Source organism: Talpa europaea (assembly GCF_964194135.1).
Source record: "Talpa europaea genome assembly, chromosome: 14".
Lineage (NCBI taxonomy): Eukaryota > Metazoa > Chordata > Mammalia > Eulipotyphla > Talpidae > Talpa > Talpa europaea.
The window spans coordinates 5,288,098-5,303,009 of NC_140082.1; the positions used below are offsets into that span (position 1 = coordinate 5,288,098).

Sequence of the window (14,912 nt, forward strand, 5' to 3'; positions counted from 1 at the left end):
GATACTGTGGTGGCTGTCCTTGGGGAAACCAGCCAGTCTGCTCCAGCACTGGTGGTGGCTGTGACCTAGGCATGACAGGCTGTAAAGGGAGTGGGTGTGACAGGAGGTGGCCAAGCAGGAGCAGGTGTGACAGGAAGTAGCTGGGGACGCGAATAGGCGTGACAGGACATTGTGTGAGAGGAGTGAGTGTGACAGAAATGACTTTGTGAGGGGAGTGGTTGTGAGGAAGTAGCCGAACAGCAAGATCTGTTCGTCGGGGTTTGCCAGATCTGCCATGGTGGAAGCCAGCCTGGTGGCAGCAGTGCCCAAGATGCCGGCAACTCCATGTTTCCTCGCATTTCCAAGAGACCTCCTTGAAGGCCTTGGGGTGACTAGGCTGATTCCAACATGAGGACCAGACCTGGCCAACACTCCTCTTAATGTACCTGGCTTGCTCTGTCCCAGCTGCCATCTTCCTCCCTTCCTGAGGGCCCCAAGCTCCCCACTCCCACCAGCAGCCTGCCCTTCCTCCAGAAAGAGCAACTCCCACCTCCACAGCCTGGAAGCACTCCAACTACCGCACTTTTCTTCAAATAAAAGGAGCTAATTAACATTATTCTTTAATTATTGCCTTTATCAACAAGGGGTCTGATTTGTACCAGCAGGATAGTTGCTTTCCCTTAAACTACCCAAGTGAATGCTTCAGTTCCTGGTGCTTTTGAAATGAATTTGATGTCATCTGCCCAGAGTCACTTAATGGGAACGCCTGGGTAATGACTGAACGCGCTAACTCCGTTAGCAGCCCTAGAAGCATGTAATTTGGCCCCTCAGGCAACAGCACTTTTGAAATCTCTGGATAGTTTTGAACTCTCTGTTCTTAATTAAATATGCAATTTTTCACGGTAACCAGGTTAATTCTTTTGTGTTGTGTTGTAATACTGTTAGGAATTTTCATAGTTCTTATTAAACATTATTCAGGCATTGTGAATTCCATAATTAAAAAAAATGAAAAGAACAAAGCTTGATTCACTCCTTTCTTTTCCCTGGCTAATTTATCAAATGAATTTTGCAAATTTTTCTTTCTGTCCCCAGACAGTGTGGCAAGTGTTTTAAAGGGGAAGGATTTAATTGCCCTGTAGGGATTGGCTGGTTATGAAGGATTTGGCTGTTTGATTAGTAAACCCAGTTGGGAATGGTCTAATGCTCCATGATCTTAAAAATTGTCTGATTGTACCCTCTCCAAGGAGGCCTCTCTCTTCGTTATGTAGAGCATCAGCTTCACACAAGTGTGGTTATTAGGTAGTGAGGAAGGGGAGAAGAAAAGATCTGACTTTATTTTAAATTGGGGATCTTGGGAGATTTCTCCCCCATTTCCCTGGCTGGGGAGGAAGGGAGCACACACGAGAGAAGGAGCGAGCGAGAGAAGCAATTCTCAGACCTCAGATACAAGAGCTGGTGGAGGGCGGCTGGAGGGGGCACGAGGTCTCCCCCGCATCTTCATCTTCGTGGTGGGCAGCTCACCCACGCCTGCATCCCAGCTGCCGTCCGAGGTGCCCCTGCTGCGGAGCAAGCGGGTAGGAAGGTGACTTTTCCATTTTGGGAAGGGCGCCTGGTCTCTGAAAAAAAATGTGCAGACCCCCCTGACCATGGTGGATGGAGAGAAATCGTGCTCAAATGTTCTGATGAGACCAGGGACCCCTTGTGGAGGGGGTGCGAGGCAGAGAGAGCCAGACCTCCCAGCGAGAGGGCAGTAGGACTAGCGCTTGATTCCTGGGTCTTTTGGTTTCCATGAGGGCCCTGTTTGTGCCTTAATTTCCCCCGTCTGCAAAAGGGGGCATATGTTCCTGGGTCCGCCTGTCCTAATCTTCTGTATCCTAGAGGCGGGGTGTGGGGGGTGGGTGGGAGTTGAAGTCAGGAGGAGGCGGCAGGGGCCAGATCACACAGGGCCTTGCAGACCACAGTGTGGAGCTGGGCAGTTATTATTTTGAAGGATACTGGAGTGGAGGGGGCATTTGGAAGGGGTATTTCCAAAGAGAAGGTGGTTAGGGAGCCACAGTCCTGGCTGGGGACCAGCAGAGGGGCCTCTGTGCCAGAGGGGATTCTGCCAAGCAGCCTTTCCCTCCCTACCTTGACACCCATTTCCTTTGGGGAACTCACCACCTTGGGATCACTCCCTCCCCTAGCTGGCTTGACAGTATCTGCAGGAGATAGAAGGGGTGTCCGCTCCTTCAGGGGGTGCTCAAGGGCCAGCACACCAGTGGTTCGAGCAGATGGCTCAGGTTTTCAATAAAAGCCAGAAACCCAGGTTTTACGAACATAATCTCAAGATATAAATGTCATTAAGAAATTGAAAACAATTAAATGCAGGGCACACATCTCTCCCCTGGGGTCCCTGTGTCTCCCCATCCATCCTGATGCCTGAGGGGGGCTCTGAGCTAGCTGAGCCCCGCGGGGCGAGCTCATTTGATCCTCTCAATTTTAGGAGGCAGGTGGAGTCTAGACCCCATTCTCAGGTGGGGAGGACCCAGTCAGAAAGTGGGGTGTGAGCTCCGGACCTGGGTCCCCCGACATGCGTTCTTCTTGCCATGCCGTGAGGCTCTGTGGAGCAGGCATCCTGGGAAATCGGAGCAGAGAGGTGGCAGTGACTGTTAGGTTGCTCACACAGCGATGCCCTTGCTGCTTCTGAGGTTAAAAGCTAGAGGTGCACACCCTGAGCTCTGCCTTGAATGATCATTATAGAGAAATGAAATCGGGTCACCACGCTCTCTCCTCCACATAAAAACATGCAGTCCACGCTCCCCCCTTGATTTGACAAGGTCTGTGTGATCACCTCCGGTCTCATCTACCCCACCACTTCCGCTTGATAGACTTCCTTACCCCGACTCCCCCGGACTTACATGGTTCTCAGTCCGCCAGAACCTCACGCTTTCTTACCTACAGACTTTTCCGGGCTCTTCCCCCTGCCTGGAACTCGTGTCCTCACTCTACCTGACAAACTTCTTTTCTCCTTCACCTCTCTGACCGGGGAGGCTCTCCTGAACCTCCCAAGCAGATTAGGGCCTACCTTGTTTTTAATTTAAGACTTGTGACTCGCCATATATCACACACTGAATCATTTTTAGTTGATGCACCCCACTTATGCTGCTCCCAGAAAGTCCTTGGCAAGTTTCAGGGCTCTTGCCCCTGAAACGTTCTAGACCCCAGCACAAGGCAGGTGTTTGAATTTGGTTTGAAGACACCAAGAGAAGCAGTGTGGCTGGAGCAGGCCAGACCCAGCCCTCAGCTCCAGAAAGTTCTGCAGGAGCCAGTGGGCTCCATGAAGTAAGAACGGGGCAAAGCTCTAGGGGATGCCTCTGCCTGCGAGCCTGGGCCCTCGACACCCTCAGTCCTTCGCACAGACGCATGCCTGCACACACCCGCACGCACACTTGTGCACACACGCCTGCGTGTGTATGTTCCATCTGGGTCCTGTGTCCTTGGGAGGCCTGTGCACAAGCACCCCACTTCCTTAATGCTGCCTCCCTCCTGGCTCTTCTCAGTACGGTTCCAGTCGTTCGGGGATCCAGAGGAGCTGAGGAAAGTTTTTTGGGTTGTGGTTGGGGAGGGAGGCCCAGGCCACAGAAGGATCATCAGGGAATCCTGTGCCTGAAAGGAAAAGGAGGAATTTGAACAATTATGTCTTACGAAAGCCACGATGCCTCGTTACTTGGAGGGTTTTGAAAATAGAGAAGAGAGGGGAGGAGGATGCCGGGAACACAGCCCCTTCCTGCCTGTCTGCTTCTTCCTGGGTGGCGTCATAGGCCCTGCCTGCCTGGTCCAGCACTTGACGTGGGCTCTAGCCTCTTCCCCCTCCTGTGCTGACGTCAGAGCAAGCGTGTTATAGCCTAGCACCCCATGAAGCCAGCAGACCACTCCCTCAGCCAGACCTTGTCCTTTTAAAACACTGTGGAGCTGGGGAAATAGTCCATGTTCTTGGAGGTGAGGGGTGGATGGTCTTAAGGCCAAGAACTTGGTTCCCAAAGGCAGACCAGGGTCCCAGTTCTGCCCCGTCAGCGAGACTCCAGGCCTGTTTGCCCTTCTGTGACTCAGTTTACTCGTCTGTGAAATAGGAACCTGGCAGCCTGTCTTGCAGGGTGTGTCGGGACAGGTGAGAGAATGTAGCTGGGGATCTGAGACTAGCACACAGGGAGCGCCCCATTGGTGCTGGCCCCCCGTCCCTATTCTGTCTTACTACACCTGGCACCTAGTGGTTCTCCCTAAATCCTCATTGGGTGGATGTGGCAGCCACATCTGCATGTCAGTGCTTCTCAGCCTGTGCAGTGTGTCCATATAGATGTATGCAAGTGTACACGCGCGCGCGCGCGCGCACACACACACACACACACACACACAGCTAAACCAAGGGGAGGGCATGGGGCCGTTGAACTTGAGGGTCCAAAAGCTTTTCATTGTGCCTAAGTATTTACCTGGTGCTTCTTGTAATGTGAACATGGTATTTCACAATAGGTCACACGAGGCCACATTGAAGAGGCCTGGGACTCAGTGAGGAGGTGGCCAGGTTGAAGAAGCCAAGTGGGGAAGGGGCTCAGTCCCAAGAGTTTAGTCAGTCAGTCCTCAAGGAGTCTTAATCCAGCACCTACTATGTGCCAGGCCCAGGCTGTGGGCTGGGATACGGTGACTTGCTCTCTGTCCTCCAGGTACTGTTGGTCTCCATGGTTTTTAGAAGAAAAATCCCGCAAGAGACCGGCATTAATCAAATAATCACACATATTTTAAATTGCACACCCTGTTAACGGCTGCAGAGGAAGCGAGCTTGGAATGAAGAGACTGTGTAATGGATTTAGTCTGGATGTCAGGAAAGGACTCCTGAGTTATTAGCCAAGTGAAGAGGGGCTGTGGCGGTCCTGGCAGAGGCTGGGAGCAGCAAGTGCAAAGGTCCTGGGACCGGAGGACACATCTCTGGTTTCAGGAAGTAAAAGACAGCCAGTGTTCTTGTTACGGAGCAGCCCCGATATAAAGCGGGTGGCCTGGCTGTGGGTCCTCACCCGCGCACTTAAAAGGGACTTACTAATACTCCACTGCAGGCACACACAAAAGGTTAATAAAAGGTTTATTTATAAGGGAAAGGGAAGTGAGGAAATGTACAACTCAGAAAACAGGGAAATAAAATCTTTGATGCGTCCTACCCGATCCACCGACCTGGAAACCCAATGGCACTCTGAGGGCTGGCCGAGAGCCACGAGCTGGCGGGGAGCCAAAAGGGGACCCCCCAAGGCCCACGTGTCTGGTTTTATACCAAACCTGGCTGCTTAACCCCACCCTCAGGTCCCAGCCACCTTCCCTTTGGTGGTGACGGATTTGTCTTTCCCAATGTCCTGATGGCTTTGGTCTGGAGTGGGGGCGGAGTCCACAAAGCCTGCATGGAATTAGCTCAGGACATCCTCTCCCCCTAACATTCTGAGTAAAGGGTGAGAGGCTGGGGAGGGTAAACTGGCTAAATGGGGCTGTAGGCCCCCCCTCCAGGTCTTTTATCCTGAACAGAGAACGTGGTGGGAAGGGGAGGGGGAGGATTAGGGTTTGAGGCCCTAGAGCCTGGGGCAGGAGACAATCTGGAACAAAGAGGCTCAGCTGCCCCCATGCCAGAGAGGGTACAAGGTCGGAGCAGTCCAAGGTAAGAGACAGGGATAAAGCAGTTTCCTTGGGCAGGTGGAGGGGGGGTAGGGAAGGGCCTTGCCACATCCAAATACATGCTTCTTCCCTGCCAGTATTTACCTAGGGGCTTGTGAAAAGAGAATGATTTCAAAAAAGGAGAAAAAAAAAAAAACACCAAAATCCAACATTGCTCCAGGCATGCAGCCTGAGGGAACAAGTGTTTTTTCTCCAATATTTGTGCATGTTGAGTGTGTGAAATGCCGTGCTAAAACTCTCGGCCTGCCAGCTCAGGGGGCTCTGTGTGTTGGGGGTGAGGGGAGTGCCCTCCACATGCCTGATAAAGGCTGGCATCAGGGCCCCACTCTGCAAAATGGTGGACTCCTGCCTCTCACCTACTTTGTTTTCCAAGAACTCAAGCATGCAGTTCCGGGGGGCTGGAGGTGCTCAGGCAGGCTGGTTTCTGGAATGATGGAATTCCCGAATGAGGACTTGGGAGGCAGGGAGTCCAGGGGATTTGGCGGCTGCCCCTGCATAGTGATATTCTCACACATTCTTATTAGCATCGTAATCGCTCCAAAATACTGATTCATTATCGCGCTCCAAGCTGCAGGCTGAGGCAATGGGGTTTAATAGTTCCATATGAGCCATTCTGGGCTGTTGAGTAAATATTGCTCATTCTGAAAAATTGGGTAAATGTGTGTTTATGCTGGCGACAAGCAAGGCACCAGCCAAGTAGGTAGCTGGTGCCTGGGCCGGCGCCAGGCGAGGTGTGCTGCGGGGAGGTTCACACATGAGAAAAGTCCTTTTTGTCATCTGGCTGACTTCTGGACCGGGGCTTGGGGTGGGGAAAGGGCTCTGCCTTGAAATAAGGGCATAGGACCCTCATGTGTCTTGTGACTATGGAAGTGGCTCTGGAGGGGACAGGGAAGACCCGCCCTCCGAGCTTGCAAAAATGAGTCTGGTTCCACGGGCAGCAGGGCCTGGCTGTGTGGCAGGGGTTAAGCATGCCAGTGTGGGTTCCATGCTGGGGTCCCTTTTGGCTGTTTGCTAATTGTGTGGACCCCCTGGCAAGTTACTCAGCTGCTCTGCAGCCTCAGTGTTCTCATCTGTAAAATAGGGGTGACTAGTATTTCCTTATAGGACCATGAGATTCCAAGAAGCATATATACTTGCAGAGTTCAAAGGTGCCTGTTACAAAGTTCAGTATGCACACAAAATGTTAGTTATTAACAGGATTCTGGCATGGGGTGGAGAGGTGTGTTTGGAGCTGGCTGTCTCAGGGGATCTTTGATTCTGAGGATCTGATGAATGCTGTGGGTGTCATGATGGAGACACAGCATTTGACATAGTTTTTTTTTTTTTTGGGGGGGGGGTACGGGGTGCTGGAGCCTCCAGACCTAACTATGTACTCCAGGTTAAGAGCTCCTCATCTAGGCCCTGGAACCTCCTGCGGTTGAGTCTCAGCCATGGCCTGGGTTCCACCTGGCTCTGCTTCCTATCTGCTCAGATACATCTCTGAGCTCAGTCTCAACCTGACATGGCCTTCTTTACCTGAAAAGGATTGAACTGAACCAAGACTGAACACTTGGGTTTCCAGTGAAAAGGTAGGGCCAAGACTGAGCAAATACCTTCTCCCTTTTCTGGGTCAGTGGTTAGAACCATCCCGACCCAGTCTCTTACTGAGGAGGAAGGTCTCTTGGGGGGCATCTATCTCATCCTTTCATTGCCAAGGGCATTGAAGTATGGGCACTGAGCAGTCTGATTTTGAGTCTCTTCTTTCATTTTGGCCCTTGGTAATTTCTCTTACTTTCCTACTGAACTGACTTACATATTTAATGGGACATCGCTAGACTTTATCGAGCATTTGTGGGCATTTTTGCTTCCATCTTACTAGACACAGAAACCCCTTTTTCAATGTGATGAAATGTTGAGTTTCTCCTTTAGAATTCTGTAGAATGTCTGGCAGCCCCCTGCTTCTCAGGTGACCTGACCCTTGTCACTTGCTCTGGGGTCAGGGACCAGAGTTCAGTCTCCTGGGGGTCTTTCCAGTTTACTTTTGCCCAGAGCTGAAATCCAGCTCAGCTGATATTTGTTGAGTATCCGCTGGTGCCAAGGTCTGGCAAGAGATGAAGGGGACTCAGGCTTATACATTGCACCCAGGAACCGGCCTCCATCCCTGCATGTCAGTCCCCTAAGCTTAGGGGAACATCACTCCTTTAAGTGTTTTTCATTGGGAGTCAGAATGGGGTCAAGATTAAGAGCACAGGCTTAGAGGAAGGCCGCTGGTATTAGGTACAGCTCCCAGAACTGCAGTATACAAGCTGGGTACCAACTTTTCCAACTGTAAGGTGGGATGGCAGAGGATTGCCAGAAGGGTCAGATGAGATCATTCCGAGTAGGCATCTGGCAAAGCACCTGGATCTGGTGAATGCTCGAAGGATGTTCCAATTTGTGACCCACATCCCTGTTATGAATCTGTCTCTCAGGATAATGGAGACAGATAAAGGAGAAGTCAGGCTGGGGGGCTGGCATCCTAGAAGGTCAAAGTCAGCCAGCAGGGCAGAGCCTGCCACTCACAGCATGTAGCAAATACAGTTGGGGTATTTGCCCTGCTCCCCGCATTCCTGTAGTAGCCTTCTTGCCTCTTCACACCTTCTTTAAATCACGTGACTCAATTCCTGCAAAACTCTGCCTGTCCCCGGCTACAATGATTGGGCCATTGGGGAGTCACATGACTCAGCTCAGCCAATCAGAGAGCTTCCCAGGGACATTTCAAATGGAGCCCTTAAGGGAATCTTTTTCCTCAGTAGAGGGTACTTGAGATGCCCCAAGGAAAGAACCCTCCACATGGCAGGAGCCAAGGTTACAGGCAGTTTCATGGGGACAGTTTCATTTGGGGAGCAGCAGAGTCAAGATGTGGGGTGAGACAGCCCCGACTCAATCATCCCGAGCTCACTTTCTCCCTTACCACCTGATATTTGATTACAGGAAGCCATTCTGTTGTCTTTTTGTTTTGCAGTTAATCACATTGAGATGAACTTTCCCCCACCAAAAATCCAAACCCCTTTCCCCACTCCCCCCACATGTCTCTGGGTGGGAGACATGAATCTGGAAGGTTCTAGAAACTTGGCACTCCATGCTGCATGACTAAATTTTTACAAAGGTGACATTTGTAGAAACAGCACATGTGCCCTTGGCCTAGTAGTGGCCTGCCAGCAGGATGTGCTTTGTTGTTTGAAGAACATCATGTAGAGGACGAGGGGACAGAGGGAGGGCCTGTGGCACACGAGGACAGAGCCCTGGGAAGACCTGCACTGCCAGTGGGCTTTGGACACACTTTCGTTGCTGGCACTTTCTGAGAGGGATTGGGCAGTGACCCAGCCACTGTTATGTCAGTGAGCCACCCAGAGAAACAAGGTTCCCTGTGGAGCCTCCTCAGATGGGAGGTATCCCTGATCTTCTGAATCTCCCAGGCTCTCCACAGACCCACAGACGGGGTCACCTACCCTCCCCTCACTTGGCAGCCCAGTGGGTCTGGCTCATTAGGAATAGGGTTTGTCCTCCTTTTCAAGGTGTCCCGAACACTGACAAACCCCACATCTCCCTGAGCCCGCCACACCTGCCGATGGGCTGCCCCCCCATCTTTGATTTCAAAAGAGATCATCTGAAAAAGATTGTTTTGTGTACAATTTACCCAGATGCCACTTTTCTTCATTTTGCCAGTGTTACTCCCCCTTCCCCCAAGTCCCGTTTTGATTTCTTTCTTGGATTCTCTGTGAGGTTGGCTTCCTCCAACCAAAATAACTCCCAGGCGCGGGGAAAGCGCTTCCTGTGGGTGAATCACATCTGTATGAAAAGACAGCAAAGCTGGCCGATTGCTGGCCTTTGAAGAGCTTGTCAGAGAGCGCCTCTGCGGAGTGTCAGACGTCACCCGGGGTGACTGGAGACGCTGCCAACAGTGAGCTTTTTTCCAGAAAGCCTTCAGCCCAAACTCTGGGCTCTCCGGGGACCCAGGAGCCGCCTTCATTTTCTGAAGAGATTAAAGACCACGCGGGTTTGAGCAGCTGGTATTTCTCCTGTGTTCCCAGCAGGCCCTGCAGCCGCGCTTTGTCACTTACCTGCTCTGCCTTTCCTGGTTCAGTGCTCTCCCCTTCTTTTCTGGCTCCTGTGCCTCCTCGGGGGCCTTGGCTCCAGGCAGACCCCTAGGAGGAGAGGGGAAGGGGTGCTGGCAGTGCTGGCCTGACCATCCTGTGGAGGGGAGGGGGACTTTCGTGGCTCAGGATGGGGCTCTAGAGTCAGGCTTGGGCTGTGTTCAAATCCCAGACTCTGCCTTCTCACGGAGCCAACCCCGTCACGTCTCTGAGCCTTGGTTTTCCCATCTGTAGAATGGGGTTGCTGAGTTTAATGAAGACAAGACAGGGAAAGCACTTCCTCAGCCTGTCTCCTTAGCCCTGCCTGGTAAGGGCCCAATAAATGTCTGCTGCCCCCTACTTGTCCAGATGCAGCCCCCCTCACAGTGTGTACCTGCCCCATTGAACCCAGTGCACCTACCAGAGAGCTGCATTGCACCCTTTTCTTGCTGTTCCCATCCACATTTCCATACCTGGCCTATCCAGTGGACTCCTGTTCATCCATCAGCACCCAGCTCGGGCATCCCTTCTCTTATGTCTTTGAAGCCAGCAACTCCTCTAGCCCCAGGTATTTATGTATTATTATGTAGTGGTGTCTTGTCCATACATGCCCCTATCCCCACCTTGTCCCTTTGTACCACATACAGTATTGCTCCCTCTGTTTCTATAATCCTGTGTCTGTCTCACATAGTGCAGAGCCCACTGTAGTTCCTAATTCAGAGAAGCAAACTCCTCTCTGGCCGTCAGCCAGAGAGATTCAGCCTGGGTGTGCAGGAGGGACTTTGTTGAGGGAATGGAGGTACCAGACAACTGGGGAACTTCCTGCCCCAGGAAAATAAAATGCATGAAAACACTGGGCTGGGCAGACACAGTATCCAAACGCTGGCTGGCTTGGCCCCGACCTGGGATGCAGCTATATCTTCTTCCTGCTCCCACAAACTGGGAGCTGCTGAGGGCAGGGATGTCCCCCCAGGGCACCCCTGCCACCCCCCAACACATTGCAGGGAGCAGCAGAGTTTTGATGAATGAATGAACGCATTTCCTGTCGGCCCCCTCATTCATTAAAAAGCACGCCGGTGCCTGGCCACAGCCGGAGGAACAAATAAGGGAACAGGAGAAAATGAAAATTGCCAGCTTCTGCGAGATCCTTATCGTGATTCCTTTAGACTTTCTGTCGCCAGGTAACAAGCACAAGAAGAGGACGCAGAGCAGGTGCTCGAGGACTCGTCACAGCTAGATGCCCCCGTGGGGCCACCATCCAGATTGAGACATAGACCTGCCCAGGGCTCCACCATGCCCTTTCCTTCTGGTCCTAGTAAATCCTGAGGGCGACCATCCAGGCCTCCAGTGCTCAGTTCTGCAAACCCAGCAGGGACATGCCTGGAGTGGCTCTGAGTGACTGGCTGCTTTGGCCAACATTCTCTTCTCGAGATTCTCCCGCGTTGTCGTATGTGGTTGCAGTGTATTCACTCTCGGTGCTTCTGGTGTTCTGTTGTGTGAGTAGACAACAGCCTATTCATCCTGTTCATGGGCACTTGGGTGGCTTCCAATTCAGGACTCCTGAGAGCAGCGCCGTGGGGACATCATGGGTCAGTCTCTTGGGGTCCGTCCAGGCACGTGTGTTTTGTTGGGTGTAAATCAGGGTCTCTTGGTCTTGGCACTGTTGATGTTTGGGGCTGGATGAGTCTGTGCTGGATGGGGGGTGGTCCATGCATGTAGGGTATTAGCAGCACCCCTGGATGCCAGCAGCCTCCCCCAAGGGGACAACTAAGGGGGCCTCCAGGGGATGCCCCATGTCCCCAGGAGAGGGGCATCATGGCCTCTGGTGGAGAGCCGGGTGTCTGTGAGGAGTGAGGGGCCACATGCTCAGCTCCAGCCTGGCTGCTCCCAAGTGGGTTTCAAGGTCTTGGTGCCAGTTCTGGCTTCTGTTCCCTTCCCTGTGCTCTGATAGATGATTTATGTGTACAACTTATGGAATGAAATCATGCCGTAAATATCATTCCACTTCATACTGGATCACATGGTCTAGTCTCTTAGTCTGTTATCACTTTTCCTTCGATTAGAAGCAGTGATTCAGTCCGTACCGGGCCCTGGTAGCCGACTGCCTTAGTAACACCCATCTCTGCCTCCTAGCTGTGTGGCTTTAGCCAGCTGACCTCGCCTCTCTGTGCCCGTTCCGCCTCTGTCACACAGCGACAGGAACAAAGCCTGCCGTCGCCGGAGGACCCCGTGCCTCCTCTAATACATGTGAAACGCGTGAAACAGGGTCTGGCTGCGTGTGCTATGTTAGCTATTGGTCTCCCTTTTAGTGGCTGTAAATATTCTAATGTGGCTGACTTGAGGTTTATGTCAGTAAGTCCTTTGGTATGGGTGGTACCATTTTTTTGGTTTGGGCTGCTAGATTTAAAAAAAAAAAAAGAACAAAAATTGACAATAATACAGAATGTCTAGTTAAATTTGAATTTCAGGTAAACAACAGATAATTTTAGTCTCACTATACCCAGTGCAATATTTGGGACATAACTTATACTAAAAAAAAAAAACAACAAAAAAAAAACCCCACACTGTTTATCTGAATTCAGATTTATTTGGGCATCCTCCATTCTAGCTGGCAGGCCTCCGAATTCCGCTTCTCTCTTCTGAGCCTCGAAGCCTGCTGGAAGCTGCGTCTTTGCCCACAAACTGTTTTGAAACTTGGTTTCTCATTTGAATCACCCGGAGGATTAGTTCAAGTGCAGAATCCCGACCCACCAGACATCACTTGAAACCGAGTCATGGAGGCTGGGGTGAGAGTCTGAGTTCTTAACCAAGGCCCCAGGTAGCGCAGGGTAAAGACTTGGGGTCAACTGCCCAGGTGAGTGAGATGCTAGGAGCCAGCCGTCCGCTCAGGGGATACACAGAGCAGAAGGTGGGGGCAGGGATGGCTGCTCCCTGCCTGGTCAGCTCTGCCCTGTGGGTGACAATGAGGCCGGGCCTTGCCTGACCTTCCCCAGGCCCCTTCTGCCCAGGCCTTCAGCTGATCGGGGGCCGAGGGACTGTTTCCACCTTGAACTGCTCCGCAGCTCAGCACTGAGCCTGCCCCAGCTTTACAGGAAGCAGCGCTGAACTTTGGCAGCGGGAGGGAAAGGTGGGGGTGTGGGCACCAGGACCAGATGCATCGATTTCTGTCTGCAGTTCTTGGAAGACCTGTCATGAGGAAAGCAGGCAGCGGGTAAACACTGGACAGCAGCCCCAGCAGCAGGGAGGACCAGGCTGGCCTGGGAGCCGCCGCAGCTCAAGGTGCCCGCCAGGTCCCGACCACCACCGTGCGGCGGTGGCGTCTCTGGGACCCAGGTCTGAGACCCCGCCGTCTGGCCAGGTAAGGTGGGGCCTGGCTGAGGGGGAGGGTTTGGGGTCCTAGAACTCGGGGATTTACAGTCCATTCATTTGGTCCCCACTGGCCTCTGACTTGGGTTAGAGCAGGCCAGACCCCAGGGCAGCCATGGACAGAGGAGCTGACCACCACCAGCTCCCCTCACTGCCCTGCACCCTACCGCCGGAGCAGCCCTCGCCCCAACTCTGAGGTAGATCTGATCTCTTTCATCCCAGCTGCTGCTGGGCACCCCTGGAGCCGCCAGGCCGCAGCCAGCTGGGCGGGTCATCCCCGTCTGCTCACTCCAAGCCACGAAATTACAGCTCAGACGGGATCAATACAATCAGGTCACGGGGCCTTTGGAGGATGATTTTGCTTTGAGGAGAGGTCAGAGGGGCCTCAGACTTATAAATATATTATTATTTAAGAGCAGATTCTTGGTGGCCTGCGAGCTTGTCGGCTGGGGAGTCAGCCTCTCTGACTGGGATGCTTTCTGGGGCGGAGCCAAGGCATCCAGGATGTTCAGGCTGGGATGAGCCAGCCGCTTCCCCCAGCAGCTCGGGGTCCTCAGGGTTCGGGTCTGGAGAGGGAGACGCACCCCTTCCTCCTGTGTCCACTTGCTGCTGCCAACTTGTGCTGGGCAAGGGCGTTTTCTGGGGAAACTTGTCCAGCATATGTATTTATTAGTAGATGTTGTCTACTAGAAAGGTCCCTCCTTCCTTCCCTCCCTCCCTTCCACCCTCCCTCTTTTTCCTTTCAGTTCTTGGTGTAGGCTGGGCTTTATTCTAGACTGCGGCAATGGTGGTGTAGTCAAGCCAGACAGCAGCCTTGTCCTTCAGAGTTTATAGTTATTTTCTGTCCTTTTGGGGAGGAACCTAGAATTCAGAGAGGCAGAGTGACTTACCCAGGGTCACTCAGCATGAGCCCCCTGCCAGGTTCAGCTCTTGCTAGTAAATGATCCAAATAATCTCCTGGTCAGGTGGGAAACTGAGTCTGAATAATAATGATGTCCAACACCAGCACTAATTGAGCGCTCAGTAAGTGCCAGGCATGGCAGTGAGTTCCATGAGGCCCGTGCTATCATCATCTCATATTTTTTAAGTTGTGAGAGAGGAAGCTTAGAGAGGTAAATTCACTTTCACAAAGTCAAACAGCTAGTAACTAGTTGAGCTGGAATTTGAACCCAGGACTTTGGCTTTCAAATTCAAACACCCGGATACTTTCAGGGCTTCCCACTAAAACCTTGTGTCTTGAGGCAGGTCAGAATTATTTTTATAAAGGTCAAGCACTCCAGTAGGGAGTATGCAGCTGCAGAGGATGCTAGTTCACTGCCAACTTACCAGACACTCCTTGAAAGGAGCACAAGCACCTGGCACAATAATATTAGCAAAAATAACAACAGATGCCCTTTGTTGAACATTTGAGTAATTCCCTTGTGCCTCTGCTATACAGATTACCTGGAGAATTTAAAATACATAGCTGCTTTATTTTGCCCATTTGATAGAGGAGAAAACCAAGGCTCAGAGAGGTCGAGTCACTTCCTCAAGGTCACATAGCCAGGTAGTGGTAGAGCTGGGACTTGAACTCTGTTTGCCTGCCTAGCTCGCGGGGTCTTGCTGGTTTTCCTGGCAGTTGCTCCATGGGACCCGTAGCAGCGTCTCCACTCCCTGGTGCTCTTCCAGAAGCACAGAACTGGCCTCAGTGCCCTCTGTCCCTAGCAGATGGCCTGGCTCCTTTCTCCCAGTCGTCTTCCAGCTCTGCCTGAGAGTATTACATTTTTCCCTCCTAAATCCTCTTTT

The 14,912-nt window shown here is 52.2% G+C and overlaps 1 protein-coding gene across 1 annotated transcript in view; it reads left to right on the forward strand.

The window, feature by feature from the left end:
• The window catches only part of CUX2 (cut like homeobox 2), a 216,812-nt gene that overhangs the window by 20,159 nt on the left and 181,741 nt on the right, over positions 1-14,912 (forward strand). The gene's annotated exons all lie outside the window — the stretch shown is intronic.